General features: G+C 38.4%; 1 non-coding gene and 1 pseudogene across 1 annotated transcript; both read right to left on the minus strand.

Annotated features, from left to right (window-relative positions):
- Window positions 1-6,162: 6,162 nt before the first annotated feature.
- LOC130466517 (small nucleolar RNA R71) lies at window positions 6,163-6,269 on the minus strand. Its single transcript, XR_008926740.1, has one exon. It is a non-coding gene; the product is annotated as a small nucleolar RNA R71 (small nucleolar RNA).
- Window positions 6,270-15,062: 8,793 nt separating this feature from the next.
- Window positions 15,063-15,163, minus strand: LOC130466524 (uncharacterized; annotated as a pseudogene).
- Window positions 15,164-18,886: the final 3,723 nt, after the last annotated feature.

The raw sequence follows: 18,886 nt of genomic DNA on the forward strand, positions 1-18,886 counted from the left end.
TCCCTGACTGATGAATTCGTTGGGTGAACTACTCAACATCGACGGCTTATCGTTGAGATCAAGGCTAAGTATTGGTTCAACGACTCTAGACTTTGGGCTAGATCTTTCATTTGACAACTTTATATCAAGAATGACACTTTGAGAATGTAAGTTTGAAGGCTTGGAGTTAGGCTCAGGCTCATCTATAGTGATGATACCCTTCATTTTGTCACTTTTTGGATTTGGTTTTCTTTTGAAACTTGATGCATTTGAAGGTTCAAAGAAGCGTAAAGCATCTCTAGGAAATGGATTTGGTTCTTCACCATTTTTCATGCTTAACTTAAGATTCATTTTCTTTGTTCTGAATGATTATGTTATTGATTTACATGTATATATATATATATATATATATATATATATATATATATATATATATATATATATATATATATATATATATATATATATATATATATATATACATATATATATATATACATATATATATATACATATATATATATATATGTATAAAGAATAGAATTATTATGATATCTTGCATATATAGAAATGGTGATTCTATGGAATGATAATGCTATTTGATGCCATAAAAGCCAAATATTTAAAAAAGACTAACAAGTATCAACAACTAAGATTTAGTGAAAACTTGTCATTCTTACTAATATGCCTACATGCATGGGAAATTCACCATAATAATTATGATTTTAAACTTTTCAAATTACTAAGACGAATTTGTAAATCACTTGCGATCTATTGTTTAAAGTCACTTATAATTTTAATCATTCTGTAAACAAAGAAACTTTTTCTAGCATGTTAGAAAGTTATTTACATGTGTGCAGCATAACATACGGAAATATGTATAGATGCATGTATCAACTATAAGTGGAAACATAACATATCACCAAACTCGATATATGTTTTCTAAGTAGTTCAATTCAAAGTTGAATTCATAGTGTACTTACAAATATCAATTATTAAAAATAAAGAAAGCTACAAAAATGATTTTGTAACAACGATATCTTACAAGTGAGATAATTAGTTATTGAAAATAAAGAAAGTAATAAAAATTATTTGTATTCATGATTTCCTTTTTGGGTGCTAAATCATCATGATTCATTGTATTAGTCAAGGTACCTTGTTTATTGATTTTGAATTCAAACTTTCCCAATATACATAATATGATAAAGATTTAGTTCACACAAGAATATATGATATGGTAATTTCTATATATGTATAGGGAGGTACGGTGGATTTTACAGGTTTTTTAAAGGTGTTCGTAAAATTTAATTTAAATGAATTTGTGTAATTGTTTTGACAATAAACGAAACTCATGAAAATCAACCGAATACGACAAATCATATGTGCAAAAATTGACTTGATTTATCACAATCCAACCCTCAAATAATGCTACTTGGAGTTTTTTATTAGCCACATTTTGTCATTTTTTCGAACACTTAGAAAAATTAAGATTTTCCCATGGTTTTGAAATTTAATTTTGAAGGAGTCACCACCAAAATCATTTAGGTCCATTTGGAAAGACCATGAATCGAATAAGGAGATAGACAACCAAAACACCCAATAGAGATTCGGGTTCAAGAAGACAACATTTATTCAATTTGACTAGAGAGTATGCATTTTCGAAGCAAGGATCATGTTCGTAGAAAATCATAGCATGATACTAAGTTTAGGTTGGTTAGAAACAAGTTTAGAATATTTGGAATAGATATGGTGATCACTTCGATCAATTACGTTAATTAAAGAACTTAAAGCCGATTGTCCTAAATTATCTTATTAAGCGTGATGGAACTCTGGTAGGTCTTGAATTTAGCATGAAAAGATGATGCACCTAGGGATAATCATAAATAATAAGTTGAACAAAATAACATGGAAATAAATGTTACAACACATAGAAGGACTAGATGTAAGCAAAATGAATAAAAATTGCAATAATTGAAAGAAAGCGACTAAATAAGCAACAAAGGGTATTGAAGCATATTAGTCGAAATTTAAGAACTTGAAAAAATATTTGGTTTGAAGACTTTGAAGTTCTAAGAGTGGGAATATTCAAGTATTATATCCCACAGTTGAATGCTTCAATAACTTTGAAAAACCTAGTTTTAAGAGAGGTTTCTTAATTTAAAACATCATCAATTTTAGAACTTGAACTTTGGAAAACTTGAGTCTTATATTCATGAAGAAAAAGCATGTTCAAGTAAGACAACTTAATCTTCAAATTCTCATCGCTTTGAATAAACCTAGTTAAATAAGAGGTTGCTCTAAATTTGACATCCTTGGTTAGAAACTTTAAACTTGAAATTAGAACTTTGTGAAGGGGTCGAAAAGTGACGCAATTTCCAGAAACACAATATTTCTTATGTCAAGAATGAGATGCGTACTATACTTGATACTTAATTAATCCCCCATACATTGTGGCAATTGCGATTAAGAAATGTAGTTTAAATAATGGAGCCGCCATATTGTTTTAGCCTACGGATCAAAGAAAACTATCAAAATCTTGTTTTTGTGATACAAGAGTACCACAGATAGTTGATCTACCGAGGCTCGAGTAACCATAGGATATCCTACTCTTACTAGTGTACATTCCTAGAGTTTTGAAGCTTATTCGGGTTACACTTTATGTTTATTAATATTTGTTTGAAAGCAGACTCAAGACACAATCAAATAAGGCATTTAATAAACAACAACCAAATAATGCTTTTTTTAGAGTCATTAGGACTTCTGATCAATACATTCAAAACTCAAATGAAATTACTCCATTGTTTCTTCTCAACATGATGTTGAGTCCACGACATGCCTTTTAACATGCAGGTTGTGCACTAGGCACGAATGTTTCCTAATTAAATTCACCTTGACTCTTTAATGTATACCCTACATATGTGGTGGCTTACAAGAGCATACCTTCCACGTGTGGTTTACTAAACATGACTCAAAAGTATACCCTACACATGTGGTGGCTAACATGAGCATACCCTCCATATGTGGTTACAGCAATAGTAACATGAATCACAACATATAAACGTAGCATGTATTCACATGATTAAATTGGGTCGTCCTAGACTTATACGTACCTTGAATATCTAAGTAAACGAGCCACTTTGTGATTTAATCCACTAAATTAGAAGTCTCCTCCTATTGGAAAATAAGTAAGACTTGATCATTGTTCATGTTCATTAAAATTCCAGCTACTTTATTAAATATTAAATCGCTTGAATTGATTAGAAATTAATCCTTAATAATAAAAATAATAATTCCAATTAATAGTTTAAAACCCTAGCATGAAATGTAATTAATTTCACGAATAAAACCATTAAAAATCGACGCTTTAATACTGATGAGTGACATTTATGTCACTCATATGAGTAGTTTATAGGTAATTTTCTAGGTAATTTTCTTATATTTTAATCCTTTTAATCCTATTTAGCATTTATTTTTTATTTTATTATTTTATTACGTACCTAATTTTTTCATGGATTTTAATTAATTTTTAGGTCTTATTATCATAATTTATTTCTTTTTCCTTGTTCTATAATTTTATAGTTTAATTATTTTAGTTGTTGTTATTAATTTTTTTTATTTTTATTTCTATTTATTACTATATTTTTTTATTTTTTTAATATTATTATTTATATTATTATTATTATTATTATTTATTATTATTATTATTATTATTATTATTATTTATTTTTCATTTTATTTTTTTATTTTTCGCTTCTCCCCTTGGTTTTTATTATTTGTGTGTAGGTGATCTTTTGAAATGGGAAGATACAAATGTCAAGGATAAAAGTTCAAACTTGTTCTTGGTCAAGCATAATCTAAATAAGGATGCAAAAGTCAATTTTGACATAGCAATTCAAGGCAACAAGTCAAGGCCAAGCCTTATGCCACACCACACTTGCTCTTAACTTTCACCCGCATCAAAACCAATCTCAGCTCCCGCACCACACCGTTTTTTCCCTGCCACAACATCGAAGTGCCGCTACACCACCTCAACTCACTAAGTCAGCCACGTTGCTCCATCTTCCGCATCCACCAAGTCAGCCATACCCAGCCACCACTTCAAACAAAGCACGACACCCACATCACAACGCTAACACTTCTCCAGAACAACCAACCATCCCAATTCGCGCCATCAATAACACCAAAACAAGCCCAAAATCGCAGCCAAGAAAATAGAGAAAATAGAGTAAATTTAGTTTGGTCGAACCGTTTTCAAGTTCGCCCGAACCCGGATTTTAGAAAATTTCCTGTAAGTATGAGATCGAACGAGAAAGGTGTTCGCCCAAACCGAAAGTAAGTTCGCCCGAATCTTCATTGGGTTCACCCGAACCCGTTTTAGCCCTCAAATTTGAGACAGCTTGATCTCAACGGTTGAGTGAGACGACAACAGTTACACATAGATAATTAAGTGTGGAGCGTAGCATTAATCGCCCTCATTAAGCCTAATTAGGTGTATTAAATTACGAACGTTACATTTCTTGTGTAAAGCCTATAAAATGGCTTAGATAGCTCTTTTGTACGAATAAGTTCCACTTGCTAATAATATACTCCCTTATGCTCTTACGAATTACTCTTGTCACCTTGCATTATCTAGCTCAATCGATTGGTAACACCATCCTCAAGACAAGTTCGGCTCTAAGCAGAATTTGTCCAAAACAATTATCATAAGGAACTTTCAAAAGTAAAATCCTCATCTTATTTATCATGTTTTATTGAAAACGAAGCTTAAAAATTGAAACTTGGAAATTGGAAATGGAGTATGGAAGACCATTTAAGGGGGATTCAAGTATGAAACCCCTTAGAAGTTACTCCTTTTGTGAAAATTCTAGTTTTCATGAGTTATGAACTCACTAAACATCCTTGGATTATTGAAAAAGTTTGAAGATTTAAGCATAAAAATTAGAAATAATAGGATTTAGGGACTCGGATTTCCTAGATTTGCTAGGTTGATGCTTCCAAGTTGTTTTCCCAATTTCTTTTGTACTTAGAAATTGTTGCATTTTAGAAAGATTGAATTTTGGAGGATTTAGGAAGTGGAAATCAATTTTAGCATTACAACGTTAGGCCTAATTGTATCTTTTCTGCCTCCTCATTTCTCAGAAAACGGGGGGAGGGGGGTATATAGAAAATACGGCCGGAAATAACCAAAAGGCTTGCGCATAGCGCATGTTGACAGGCTAAATCGCACTCCTATCATAGATAAACCTAACGTTCACCAACTAAAAATATAGCAAGGGAAGCAGGGATCGTATCCACAGGGAAACAACGTTCTTCTACTATTAATTTACAAACCAATCCAACTCTTTGTTACCAGTAGTCTAGATTAGCCAATTAATAGTAGAAGAACACTGTTTCCCTGTGGATACGATCCCTGCTTCCCTTGCTATATTTTTAGTTGGTGAACGTTAGGTTTATCTTTGATAGGAGTGCGATTTAGCCTGTCAAATTTTGGCGCCGTTGCCGGGGAAACGGTCTTATTTTCTGTTATTAATTGTTATTTCTAGATTATTGTTTGTTACTTCTCAAGGAACTCCCATTCCTTGAGACCGGATCTCACGACTGTTTTCTAGTTTTTGCTTGTTTATGCCCAGGACTGTCCATACCAGTGATCTGACCTCGTTCGATCCTGAACCTGAACGGACCTTTCGGAGACGGTGTAGATTCGTTGAACAGTTGAGAGACTATTATGACTCTGAATCCGACTATCTAACCAGCAATCTATTCCATACAAATTCAGAGATGGGTGACCAAGCACCCCCACCGCCACCCCCACTTGTGCCAAGGATTACAGACTATTCTAAACCAAGCCTGTCTATGCTTCCCAAGGAAATCATGCCTTCCATTGCAGTCGAGAATGTCAAGATCGAACCCCAGCTGATAAACATGATCGAGAGACACCAATTCGGTGGGGAAAAGGGTGAAGATCCTAATCTCCATATTCAGTCTTTCATTCAGTATTGTGCCACCATTAAGCAGAAAAATTTAACATCGGAGCAAACTATGGAGATACTCTTTCCATTTTCATTGAGTGGGAACGCAAAGCTATGGATTAACAGTCTCAACCGCGCAGCTATGAAAATCACCGATTGGAATTCCTTGGCCCTTGCATTCTATGTTAAATACTTCCCACCTGAGAAGACAGCTCGTCTGAGGGATCATATATTAGGTATCTCTCAACAAGAAGATGAGAGTTTGTTCGAGGTTTGGGAGAGATTCAAGGACTTGCAAAGAGAGTGCCCGCACCATGGTTTGGATGACTGGTTCCTGATTCAGCAGTTCTATAATGGTCTGGGTAATGAGTCTAGGTGTCTTTTGGATTCAGCTGCCAGTGGGAGATTTATGCAACTGGAGGTGCCTAGAGCTTTAGAGGTGATTGAGGAGATGGCCATCCTAGTGCCCAATATGGGATACCTAGAGGTTTTGCCGACCGGGGTGTTAAGCATGAGTTGAACTCTATTAAACAGCTTACTGCCCTACATCACAAGCTAGATAATATGAAAAACGCATCTTCCCAATCCACCCAACAGGCTAGTGTCTCCGCAATGAGTGCTCAGTTTGCCAATGTCTGTAATAGTTGTGGGATGCAAGGTCATTATGCACCGGAATGTAGGAGCTCTATCGAACAATGCAATGCATTCCAGGCCTACAAGCAGAATAATCCGTACTCCAACACTTACATTGAGGGGTATAAAAACAACCCCCTATTATCATATAGGAGTACCAATGTTCAGAAACCCCACCAGATTCAACACCCTCCACCACCACAACAACCTTACCAACCACCACCACAGTAGTCCTACCAACCGCGGAGTAACTACAACCCGCAGTCTAGTGGACCACCTGGATTTCCTCCACAGCCTCAACCCACACAGCCTGATCCCATGCTTGTAGAGATGAGGAATATGATGTTGGAATTGCAGAGGTCTCTGAGCGAAAAGGATGCCAAAATTGATGCCCTCACTGCTCACAACAAGATCATGGATAAACAGTTGGCACAAATGGCTACTACTCTTGCAGAGAGACCCCAAGGTCATCTCCCTTCACAGCCCGTGCCCAAGGAGTCTGTAAATGTTGTCACTTTGCGGAGTGGATATGAGTATGATGGGCCGCCTATGACTATTGAAGAAGAGGTTGAAGTATCTGTCAGTGGTGATGTGCCAGAGGAAAGTGAGAAAGTGGTCAAGGAGAAGGAGGCTAACACAAGGGTTGAGAAGAAAGTTGAGATACAAGTTCCACCTATCAAACTTCCCTTCCCTCACCGTCAGCTAAAGAACAAGCTAGACAAGCAGTTTGGTAAGTTCTTAGAAGTGGTAAAGAATCTCCAGGTAACGATCCCTTTCACTGAATTAATTACTCAAGTACCTGCATATGCTAAGTACATGAAAGACATCTTGACTAGGAAGAGAGCATTTAGTGAGATGGAGACTGTTGCATTTACTGAAGAGTGCAGTGCTTTACTACAGAATAAGTCTCCACCAAAGTTGAAGAACCCCGGGAGTTTCTCTATCCCATGTAACATTGGTAATCTATTTATTGACAAAGCCTTATGTGATTTAGGTGCCAGTGTTAGTGTCATGCCCTATTCTGTCTGTACTAAATTGAACATGGGTGATTTAACAGTTATCAACATACCTCTGCAAATGGCCTATCGATCTGTGAAGTACCCCCTAGGTGTTCTAGAAGATGTGCCTGTTAGAGTAGGTAAATTTTTTATTCCTGTTGATTGTGTTGTTTTAGACATGGAAGAGGATAGGCAAATTACTATTATTTTAGGTCGACTAAGGTCGCCCGATCCGGACCGGGCAAAGTGCTCGACAGTCGGCTCGATCGGGCGAAATTCCGCCCGATCGGGCGGTTTGCAATAGGCTCAAAATAGCTCAAGAAGGCCGCCCGATCCGGACTGGGCGAAGTGCGCCCGATCGGGCGCGTATGGATGACTTCTTTTCTTCCTTCCATTCGCCCGATGGCCGCATTTCGCCCTCAGCTCACAGGGCGATTTGCAATCATCAATATCCTTCGCCCATATCACCGAGTCTAACTCCCGAGGCTCAACCATAAGCATCTAAGGCTCCCGAAAGTCGACAACAAAGGTCCCAAACTTCCTCGGGCTCGAGTAGTGGCCTAAATCAACATGAAACGGGTCTTAAAAAGACCAATTTCTCAGAATCAAACCTAAAACTCAAGGCACACTCATTAACACATATTAGTACTAAAAACGACTCCTAAGAGCTCATTTGACGCATAAAATTACTAAGGGCCGGGGGTAAAACACTATATAAAACACACATATCACATGTGCCTTGTTGGCGTCTGGCGCAGCGAATGCTGCCAAAAAAGGAAGATGACACCGTCCTTTTTACGCGCATTGGCAGCGTACCTTTGTACTATTTGGATTGTAGTGGAAATATGCTTTGCTTTGGGAGGTTATTTGCACGATTTTGAACGCATCTCTTTGCGATTTTTGCACTGTTTGAATTCGATTTTACAGGTCGGAGCCCGGGATGCTCGGTTTTATGGGTCGGCGCCCGAATGTGAATTTCTTATTGTCGTTTTGATTGGAAACATGATTCGGAGACCAATGGTGATGCCTATTTCGAGAGTTTGTGTTTGATTTATGTTTAGAAATTGTAGTTTTGAACCAAGTTCCGGGATGGGAACGGACTTGGGGATTGGATTTTGGATATTTGGATTTGGAATAATTTCATTATATTTTAGCAATTGAACTTCCGTTCGGAATTGCATCAACCTTGACGCTAGGGTAATGGTTTCGTCATCGTCCCTAAGAGGAGACACAAATTAGGTGTCTACATATAACTTTACCTCTTAACTCTTCTTGATTTATTTAATGTTTGCAATCACATGGACAAGTTTGTATTTTTATCTTTCTCTCTCTTCTTTTTACCCACCAAAATTAGTTAACATAACCTACATGGTGAAATGACGTTGAAATGATGAAGTACCTAGAAAAGAGTGTGTAAACTAAATACAACTTCACTAATTCTTAAATGGACCTGGTACACAATAAATTTATTGTGGACCATGCTTTAAAAAAAGTCAACAACTTGATTTTAATTTATTTTGACGTGTTTATTATATTTATTATAAAAAAATTATCAAATTAGTGTCATTAGTACATGTTGTGCTTGAATAATATTATTTTAAGTCACAACTCTCTTTTGAAAACATAGAGTTACTTTGATTCAAAAAATGGTTACTATATCTAAGAAATTGGTGTTTAATTCATTATAGTCACTATGTGAACGATAAAGGTCACTATGTAGGTAAGAAGGGTGGTAGAGTAAATTGTTGCCTTTATATCACGTAAAAATAATGCATAACTTCCCCACAAAAGAAAGTGAAAAGAACATAGGAAATACTTGTATTATTTTAGATAAATTATTTTATGGAAAAATTATTTTTTACCACCTACAAAAAACGAATAATTATTTTTTACCACCTAAAAAATAAAACTTGTATTTTACCACTTAAAAAAAATTAAAATTTGTTCTTTACCACCTCAAATCCGAAAAATGGATGAAAACGTTATGTGAGGCCCACTAATTCATTTCCCTCCATTTGTTTACACTCCCTCCACGATTTTCTTTAACTTCTTCACCCTCGGCTCTTTACTGCCATTTAAATTTGTCAATTTTATGAATTAATGGGAGGAAAATTTATGTAAATTCTTGGAAGAGAAGGAAATAGGGGAAGGAAATGGAATAAAATACATGAAATCGTGGAAGAATAGAAAATATCCGAAATAGGGACCCTTCTGCCGGTATCGGGCGTTTGGCTTCCTGAGCTGGCAGGCCCCTGTCGGGGAACGCACGTACATGAAGGCTTGCTCTGCTCACACTTTAAATTCTTTCTATTCTTTTTCTTTCTGCTCCAGAATATACATAGAGTAGCTATCATAAGTATCATGATAATACTAAATGGGTAATGAAATTGAGGCTCAAGGGGACAAGGGACTAAACTACCTAATTAATTAACATACCAATCATGGTTGGACATAATTCCTCCATATATATAAATAGAATTCTTATACCAATCACGGTTTTATGTTCGTCATTCTTTGTCGATTCTTCCCCTCTTACAGCTATATTCCATTTTTGACTTAGTAGTTCGATGAGTCTCATCACTGTGTTTTTAGAATATGGTTTAGGATCACATGTAAGTTTGATAAAGATAGCAGGTCTAAATTTTGTGATAATGGGCTTAGTTCTTTTTCTTTTTGTATTTTAAGTGCCTTTTCCAAAAGCTTCTCTTAAGCGACTTCTTAATACTTCGCACTAAGCGTGTAAAGAAAAGCATAGCTTTTGATATTACATCCGAAAGCTTCACTTAAGCTCAACTTCGAGCTTTAGGGAGTCAACTACCTTAATGTAAGCACTAAGCGAGTAAACAACCTTCCCCTATGAATTTTTTTTCTTCAAATTCTTTCTTGAGTTCGTTCATGTTCAAGGTGACGAGTGGTCCCAAGGGATTTTATGGGCTCCCCGTGCCACTTGATCCTAACAATAAGTTATTTTCGTCGACTTGGCCTTACAATTAGTTACCAGAAATCTTTTCTTTCTGCGACTGGTTGTGCCGAGTTTGCCAAGCGCTTCCCGGTTCGTAACCTCAGTAAGAATTTCTCACTGATTTTGGTTAAGTCTTTACTGAATTGTTTTCACCTTTTTGGTGCTATGTCCATCTACCTTCGATATCGTATCAAGAGGGTTTCTACCCTTGTTAGGATATCGAAGGTAGATGGATATAGAGTACTCTCTAGACTTGACCATTCTCGATCTGCACATGTTAACCGTTTGTTGGCTATGTGGACCAAGACCATACTTGTTTGATCAATAAAGTAGTGAAAAAGTGGCAGCTTTCCCGCCAAGAAAGAGATGATTTATTTCAAGATGTGAACTCCCTTACTGATTTGACTCCAAGAGATGAATAAGAGTAGAACTTGAATCTGATTAGAAGCTTTTGGTAGAGAGAGAAACGAGTTAAGGAAGTGTATTTATCAGGAGTTGTTGCTTTGCCAGTAGGCTGAGCAGAAAAGAAGTAGTGTGTTTGCTTGTCTGTTCATTTGAAAATAACCCTACCCATGTTTGTGCTCCTTTGTGCCGCTCTCGCTAGAAGGGTATCTTGTTCAACAAAGGTTTATAGAGGATGAGTAAGGGTGAGTGAGATAGCTTGACTCTAAGTCATTTCCTAAACGAAGGGACAATCTACAACATGGGAGAGGTCCAAGATCAATTGACTAGTTCAAATGTCCTGGTAAACTCGTCAATTTCGAACGAGAACCCACCCTTCAAAAGCTTCGCTTAAGCGATTACATACGTGGGTGACTATATGAGGGTCCAATTGTTTTTCTTATAGAAAGAATCCAAATGTCCACAACCGATTTCTCTGAGGCATGGATAAATGGTAAATACATAAGTATAGTATGGGCAAAAGACACGTGATTCTATCTCGCACTAAGAAAAGTCTTTTATCTATCCTATCCAAAGCAGTATATCCTCTTTTATAAGCTAGTTCACAATAATGCAGAGGGGTTGCTAATGGAAAAAAAGATGGGGAAGGAGCTAGACCACCAACCTGTTTCATCCGGCAAAGGAATGGATCGAATATAGGATGTTGCGAGCAAAGCGTATAAACTTCCGCTCCCGGACAGCTAAACAAACAAAGGGTCTTAGTGATGGAAGTTCTTTCCTATACAATGAAGATGGGAATAACTAGTCATGGATTCGCAGGCGATACAGACATTTTCATGTCCATAGTTGCAGTCACAGATCTTGACTCTAAAGCTGTATCCACCCATAATACATGACCAATATACTGAATTAGTGGAAGTATGGTCAGCTCAATATGAACAATTGAATCGAAAGGGCATAGACAGCTAGACTAGCAGGGTGAATCCCATCATGGGTAATAATATAATTACAAGAACTTTGCATCAAACCCTACTTCAACCGAATTTAGTGCAGTAGGAACCATCATACATTTATAGTGAAGATTTTCAAAATAGTGCACAATTGAAGATATGAAGGATAATTAACCAATAGTGCAGCCACTCCTTTACTTGATACCAGCTAGCTTGGGAATGTAATAACATATTATTAACATTTTTTATTATAATCATCTCCACTTGGATAACTAGAAGGTAAGACAGGAACTAGATCCTTAGTCAAACAACTAGGCTCTTCCTTCGTTTTTTTCTTTCTTATCTTTTTATTATTATCATCTTCTATATTAGAACCCCTATAAAAGAAATTAAAGGAATGTAATAGCTAAAGAGAAGCTTAAGGAGGTTGACTTGCTTACTCAAGAGAGTAAGGTATGTAATTGCTTAAGCTTATTAGAAGCTTTTGGGAAGGGAGGGAATTCCATTCTTTCTATTCAACCTCCTCCAACTTCTGGCTTCTCTTCTCCTAGGAATCTGAACTTAGTATGCAAGCTCAAGAAATTGACGACCACCGACAAGCTAAAGCAGGCACCAAGAGCTAGGTTTGAAAGGAATGTAACAAAAGCATAAATAGGAATGTAATATGCTTTTGAATAAAGTGAAGCTTTTGAAGTCGCTAAAGCGAAGCTTTTGGATTGTTTAATTTTGAAAGAAATTCTTAACAAAAGAAGGCGGATTGGTTAGAGAACCCCTTGGCTAGCTTGGGGGAGTTTGATGAGCGACATTTATGTCGCTCTTAGCTTAGATTTCATGTTAGTTTATTATGCTTTTTCATAGTTTTTATAGCTTTTCGTATGATTTTTATAAGTTTCTATCCATCTTGTGCTTTATAGGTTATTATGATGAAATATGATGGAAAACAAGTAGATTTGAGCTAAAACAGGGCATGTGCGACCAAACAGGAGTTCGTGCGCCCAAACAGATCGAGAAGCAGTGGTGGACTCAAGGAAAGGTGCAGATATGTGCGACCGAACAGCCCTTTTTGTTCGATCGCACAGGTGCCTCATTGTGCGATCGAGCTCTGTTACACGGTCACACAAATTGGATTTTTTAGACAGAAAGTCCCAAATTTTGGTGTTCGACCGCACGTGATTTCGTTCGACTGCACAGGGATTTGTGTGCCCACACAAGATTGGTTGTTCGACCAAATTGGAATTTGAAGAAGACATGGCCAAGAAAAGCTAATTCGACCGAACAAGAATTCTTGTTCGGTCGCACATGACGAAGGAGTTTGTCTTCGCTTCGTTTGCTCGCACAGGATTGAAAATTTGCTCGAATTAGTTTTCTCTGTTCGACCGCACAAAGGGTATGTGCGACCAAATGCTTGCAGGGGCTGCAGATTTTCGAATTAAAGCTTCTATTTGGGGAAACTTATAAATATATTTTTCATTTTAATTTTAGAACATTCACTTTTACATTTACATAATTAGAAATTCCAATACTTTTCCAGCATTTCTAGAGAGAGAAACTCCATAGTTTTGAAGCTTCGAGTTGTAATTTCTTCAACTCTTTCAATTCCTTGCAATTTTAATTCGAGTTCTTAGTTCTTTGTTCTTGCTATTTTTTGCTATTGTTCTCTAATTGTTCTTTAGTTCTTGAATTCCTCTTTGCTTTGATTTTAGTTTCATTGATTCTCAATTCTTTAATTGATTTTGCAATTGAATGCTCAACTTCTAGATTCTTTCCTTCTACTCCTTCAATTACATGATTGCTTGCCTAGAATTCATGAATTTCCTAGTTTCAAGAATGTGTAGTCAGTAGATTTAGGTTAGGGATATGGGAGAATCTAGGGGCTTAATTAGGGGAAATTGATGGTTGAATGTTGATTGATTGATGTAATTAAATTTGATTTAGTGATAGGATATCCATGACTAATTGAGTAGTAGTTGCAAATACTAATTGATTTGAATTGATTGGATTGCATAGGCTAGGTTTGACAAGACATTGTGAGCTTCTTTTATGCAAGTGAATAGTGGTTCCTATATGCAAGTTTATCTAGTTTAGGATTAGGCGAAAGCTCTTCCATAGATTAGATGCTTCGCGTGCTCCATCCGAGAGGTGGCGAGCACGTCATTCGATTCTATTCCCCTATGCACTAAGTCGTTGCGTCATCATGATTGCTTGATTGTTTAGATCGTTTCCCCCAATTCCCTAGGCTATCTCTGACTCCCTAGCGTTTCCCTATATTGTTTAATTCGTTGATTGATTAGCTTAGTTTTCTTAGAAATTAATTCAAACCAACTTTTGTCTAAACTAGCTTAACGCCTTGACTCAATGCACACCGTTTCTATGGGACAATCCCTATGATTTCCTCTATAGCAATATAGCCGGTTAGTTAGGTGTTTTATAAATTTTGTTTGGTCGGGTGGTTTTCTTTTCAACGACGGAAAAAACCTTATCAAAATGGCGCCGTTGCCGGGGACCGGTCGTTGTTATTGAATTTTGTTGAGACTAGTTTATCATTAGAAAAATACAAAAACATTGCATTCTTGTTTAGCTTTCTTTTCCTTTGCAATACTCACGTGTTCTTTGAGTTTGTATGCTTGATAGGGGTCGTGCACGTCAAAGGACTCTCCACCCTCTTGACCTTGAATTGGAGAGGACACTAAGGAGACTAAGGCGCGTTCGAACTCGCTCGTCAAGCCATAACCGATTTGCATCCTTGAGTGTAGGTGTGGAACAAGAAGAAAGCGAACAAGCCTTTGAAACCATGGCGCTCCCGGTTAAGAATTTGGGTATACCGGGAGCATTTGAAATAACATGCGGTATCCAAGCTCCCACAACTAATGCAAATAACTTTGAGATCAAGCCCGCCTTGATCAACTTGGTTCAAAGCCATCCTTTTTTTGGGAAGAGCAACGATTCACCGCACGAGCACCTAAAACAATTCGAACACTATTGTGATACAATCAAACACAATGGTGTGACTTCGGATTATGTGCGGTTGACGCTATTTCGTTTCTCTCTTCTTGGGCAAGCTAGTGATTGGCTTGACAAGGAGGTCAAGACAAACTCACTTCGCACTTGGAATGAAGTGACAAGTGCGTTTTTGAGCAAGTTTTACTCGCATGGCAAGACGGTGGAATATCGCCACAAAATTCAATCATTTGAGCAAAAGCGAGATGAGTCGCTTTTTGAAGCTTGGGACCGATTCAAGGAGTACCAAAGGGAGTGCCCTCACCATGGGATTCCTAAGTGGTTGCTACTCCAAACCTTCTACTTGGGATTGAGCCCAACCTCCAAGACAAGTCTAGATGCGGGGGCGGGTGGTCCCATAATGAACAAGACCGAAGATCAAATAGAAGAAATCATAGAGGATGTAGTGAAAAACTACCAACCTTGGCATGTTGGTACAAGGAACTATGATAGCAAGGGTAGGAGTGATAATGGTAAGGGGTCGGTATATGCTATGGAGCAAGCACGGATTATTGAGAAGCTTAGCTCGAGATTGGAAAAGCTAGAGAGCACTCCAACTCAACCCCCATCACCATCAACAATTCCACCGCCTTCGGCTACTCTTTTGACTAAGGGGAAGAGCAAGGTTAGTTCCTATGACACTATGCCTCCGGGCACATCCTTTTGTGATAATTGTCAAGATTTTGGTCATTTCCCCAATGCTTGTCCTTTGGTGCATAATGTGTCTTATGTGGATTATGGTCCTTCTCATGAAGGTGATTTTGAGTTGGAATATGCCCATGCTATGAATGAGAGGCCTATATATGATAACCCCAATAGTCAAAACTTTGCTAGGCAAGCACCTAGAGGGCCCCCTACGCATGGATCCTACCAAGGCTTTGGCCAAGGAGGTGGATATGATAGTCAAGGCCGAGGAGGCTATAGAGCGCAAGGCTATCAAGGCCAAGCACCCTATGGTCAATCTCATGGTCTTGGAAATCAAGCCCAATACAATCAAGGTAGTTATAATCCTAACCACTAAGGTGGAGGGGGTTACAACTACTCTTATGGGCAATTTAAGGGTGCCTCTAGTGGGGTTATCCGTTGAACTCGGGAGGTCCATATGGTGTTTCTCAATTTCCACCTCCCGGCTTCAATGGGCCAAGGACCTATGGCAACCAATTCCAAAAAAACCCTAGTGGTTATGGCAATGCACCTCCACCGCTCCCGCCTCTCAAGTCTAACCTTGAGGCTCTCATGGAGTCGTTCGTGGGGGCGCAAGCCAAGAAGAATGTTGAGTTTGAGGATGGATTTAAGCAATCCAACACTCACTTGAAGATGATTGAACTCAATTAGCTCAACTTGCTAATACCATTAAGGAACATCATGTGCATACTAGTCTCCCACCCCAAAGTCAAACTCCAAAGCAAATGAATGCTATAGTGACAAGGAGTGGGAGGATTTTAGATGATGTTCCTAGAGCTAATAAGGTTTCTACATCCAATGGGAAGGAACAAGAGGGAGTCGTTGAGTCTAGCGACAATGATGTGGTAGATGAGGTGCCTCCCATCGATGATGTGGGTGATGCTCCTAGACCAAAGGAGGCAACTCTTCTACTTCTCCCCACTCCTAAACTTCCCTATCCCCAAAGATTCATAAGGCATAAGTTAGACGTGCAATTCTCAAAATTCCTTGATGTTCTTCAAAAATTGCATATCACTATCCCCTTTACGGATGTGTTGAAACAAATGCCAACCTACTCAAGATTTCTCAAGAAAATTTTGAGTGGGAAGCGGGATTGCGACGTAAAGGAGACGGTGAAGCTAACCGAAAATTGTAGTGCTATTATTCTTAACCAAATGCCACCCAAACTCAAAGACCCGGGTAGTTTCTCTATCCCTTGTGCTACTAAGGAGCTTGAAATAAGCAATGCCTTGTGTGATTTGGGTGCTAGTGTTAGTTTAATGCCTTATTCGGTTTTCGCCAAGCTTGAAGTCGGTGATCTTGTCCCAACCAACATTACATTGCAACTTGTCGACCGTTCGGTCAAACACCCTATTGGCAAGATTGAGGATGTACCCTTGAGAGTTGGTGGATTTGTGATCCCCGTCGATTTTGTAGTCCTAGACATAGATGAAGACGTGCATGTCCCTATTATTCTTGGTCGACCATTTTTTGCCACGGCGGGGGCCATTATTAATGTCAAGCAAGGGAAAATCACTTTGAAAGTTGGGAAGGATAGTTTGTTTTTCGACTTGAATAAAGCCATGAGTTATCCTAGTTCTACTAATGAAAAATGTTTCTTGGTCGACTCTTTTGATCCCCTAGTGCATGACATGCATGAGCACTTGCTCACTACTAACGATCCACTTGAGTATGCTCTTTTGAATAGAGAAGGCTTAGGTGATTTAGGGGTTGAAGCGTCCAACTACAAGGAGTTATTGGATTCCACCTCATCTTGTGCTCAATCGGAGCAATGCTTGATCGTGATTGATCGGGAAGAAGTTTCGAATGATCATGGATTTCGAATTGGTAAGGAAGCTCCCAAGGTAGAGCTCAAACCTCTACCTTCGAGCTTGAGGTACGTTTTTCTCGATCCAAATTCTTCTTACCACGTTATTATTAACTCTACTTTGGATGATGAGCAAGTGCTCAAGCTCTCTAATGTTTTGAAACGTCATCAAAGTGCTTTGGGCTACACCAATGGTGATTTGAAAGGTGTTAGTCCAACACTTTGTATGCATCATATTGAGCTTGAGGACAATGCCGTCCCCCATCGTGATAGGGAACGAAAGCTTAATCCACCTATGGGAGAGGTGTTTAAGAAGGAAATCATGAAACTTTTGGCGGCCAGGATTATCTATCCTATTTCAAATAGTAGATGGGTGTCCCCGGTCCATGTAGTTCCCAAGAAAGGTGGGATGACGGTAGTAAAAAATGCACAAGGAGAGCTCATTTCCACCCGGACGGTAACCGGGTGGCGTATGAGCATTGACTACCGCCAACTCAATCTTTCCACTAAGAAATACCACTTCCCTCTACCATTTATTGATCAAATACTCGAACGACTAACCAAACACAAGTATTTTAGCTTTCTTGATGGGTATTCCGGGTTTTTCCAAATCCCCATAAACCCGGAAGACCAAGAGAAACCTACATTTACTTGACCTTATGGGACATTTGCCTATAGGAGGATGCCATTCGGGCTTTGCAATGCCCCCGGGACGTTCCAAAGGTGCATGATGAGTATTTTTGGTGACATGCGCGAAGAAGAAATCGAGGTTTTCATGGACGACTTTTTGGTGGGAGGTGCCGCCTATGATGAGTGTCTCATAAATCTCGAAAAATATCTTGAGAGGTGTGAGAAAGTCCATTTGGTGCTTAATTGGGAAAAATGCCACTTCATGGCGCAAGAAGGAATTTTTCTCGGGCACAAGGTCTCCAACCTTGGTATTGAGGTAGATAGAGCGAAAATCAAGGTCATAGAGAAGCCACCACCCCCGGTTAATGTTAAGGGGATTCGGTCCTTTCTTGGGCACGCCGGATTCTATAGGAGGTTCATTAAAGACTTCTCATTGATTGCTAGGCCTCTCGCCAACCTCCTCCAAAAGGAGTGCGACTTTCACTTTGATGCCGCGTGTCTCAAGGCATTCGACATACTCAAGAATGCACTCATTTCTATCCCATTGTTCAAGCTTCGGATTGGTCTCTTCCCTTCGAGTTGATGTGTGACGCTAGCGATTTCTCGGTTGGTAGAGTCCTAGGTCAACGAAAGGACAAAAAGCTTCATGTGATATATTATATGTCTAAGACTCTAAATCAAGCTCAAGCCAACTACACTAGTACCGAGAAGGAGTTTCTCTCCATCGTGCATGCCTTTGAGAAATTTAGAACCTACTTCGTAGGGTCGAAGACTATTGTGTACACGGATCACGCGGCTATCCGATATCTTATGGAAAAGAAAGAGGTCAAACCTAGACTCATTCGTTGGGTGCTTCTCCTCCAAGGATTCGAAAT

The sequence above is a fragment of the Spinacia oleracea genome, chromosome 1 (assembly GCF_020520425.1).
Source record: "Spinacia oleracea cultivar Varoflay chromosome 1, BTI_SOV_V1, whole genome shotgun sequence".
In the NCBI taxonomy this organism is placed as follows: domain Eukaryota; kingdom Viridiplantae; phylum Streptophyta; class Magnoliopsida; order Caryophyllales; family Amaranthaceae; genus Spinacia; species Spinacia oleracea.